The 1,427-nt window shown below is 54.9% G+C and overlaps 1 long non-coding RNA gene across 1 annotated transcript; it reads right to left on the bottom strand.

Moving 5' to 3' along the window:
• Window positions 1-6: 6 nt before the first annotated feature.
• Window positions 7-1,396, bottom strand: LOC112968491. Its single transcript, XR_003254357.1, has 6 exons — window positions 1,342-1,396; window positions 1,184-1,246; window positions 1,041-1,094; window positions 908-948; window positions 774-828; window positions 7-674 (listed from the first exon to the last, which is right to left on the bottom strand). It is a non-coding gene; the product is annotated as an uncharacterized LOC112968491 (long non-coding RNA).
• Window positions 1,397-1,427: the final 31 nt, after the last annotated feature.

The raw sequence follows: 1,427 nt of genomic DNA on the forward strand, positions 1-1,427 counted from the left end.
GCAGGGAAGAAAACCCTGAAAGGAGGCCGGGAAGACGCAAAACGAGGGCGGCCTCGGAAGAGGAGAGGCCGATGAGGCCTCGATGAGGGCCACGGAGATGACCGGCCTCAAACGGCCACGATGCAAAGACGGAGCGATGGATGGCCCCTTTTAGCGGGCTGCACAGAACAAGATGCCATCCATTGGCACAAAGCTGATGAGTCAGGCCAAGCAAAAGACAACGGATGCCTACCACGCTAGCRCTGTACAGTGTGGGCTGTGCTCCTTGAGCACAAGGAACAAGAGCAACATCAAGACCTGAGCAAAACACAACACAGCTACAACACATACCACATAGACTAGACAACAACACAGACACAGGCTGGAGCTGCCCTGCCTAGCACACACTCACCTTCTGCCAGGCACACCCCACCGCCTCTGCCTCACACACAGCACTCATCCACAAGAGCCCTCCACACTACACTCACTGTCAGCACACATGTGCACGCGCGCACACACACACACACACACACACACACACACACACACACACACAGTCAAGACACACCGACACCCATGGCCTCTCAACTTAGCTTCTACAGTGCTCTGGGTCACCATTTGTCTTCAAGACGCATCCTCAATGGCAGCCGCATCCTCTCTGATCTTCCTCCGGTCACCACATTCACCTTCATCACCTGCCAAAACAGAACGCAAGCAGTCACCCCCACACCAGTCAGCTCCAGCCTCATCCACAAGAGCACCCGCCACTGAACAGCCACGGGCACTCCATTCACCTGCGCCATGCTAATTCCAAACCCCAACATTCTGGCTGGAGGGAGCCCACGGCACCTGCAAAAAACAAAACAAAGCGACTCTTCTGCCAGGCAGTGCTCACCAGCCCTACAACACCCAACACCAATCCACTCACCTGACATTCTCAGCCATGCCTGGGAAAGGCCCACACAGGACCTGAAAAAGCAGAGCAAAAACCATCACCAACAGGCAGCCCAGCACTACCCACCRCACAAKAAACCTCTGACCCAACAAGCGCACATTCTCACCTGCTCAGGCTCTTGTCAATGCTCAACTTTGCCTCTCCACAACTTCCTGCAAAACTTGCAAACACAAACAGAAAGCAAGCGCTYGGGTCACACCTGCAAAACCACAGCCCACCCACATCAACCATTTCCTCCCACACCTTCACCTGTTCTGCTCGCCCATCCCAACTGCCATGCAACCAGCCACCACACCGAGGCCTGTCATGCACCTGTAAAACCAGAACAGCAGTGGGCAATGGGGACAGCACCAATGAGACAACAGCCCTATGCTAGGCTCTGCTWCCGCTCTCAGACCGACACTCACCTTGCCGTGCTCCTCCCACATGTGAACAACCCACTCTCCACATTCCTCCACACCTACAAGCACAAAGCAAAAATTAACCAGGGAAC

Source organism: Apteryx rowi, unplaced genomic scaffold (genome assembly GCF_003343035.1).
Source record: "Apteryx rowi isolate R43461 unplaced genomic scaffold, aptRow1 scaffold_3197, whole genome shotgun sequence".
NCBI lineage: Eukaryota > Metazoa > Chordata > Aves > Apterygiformes > Apterygidae > Apteryx > Apteryx rowi.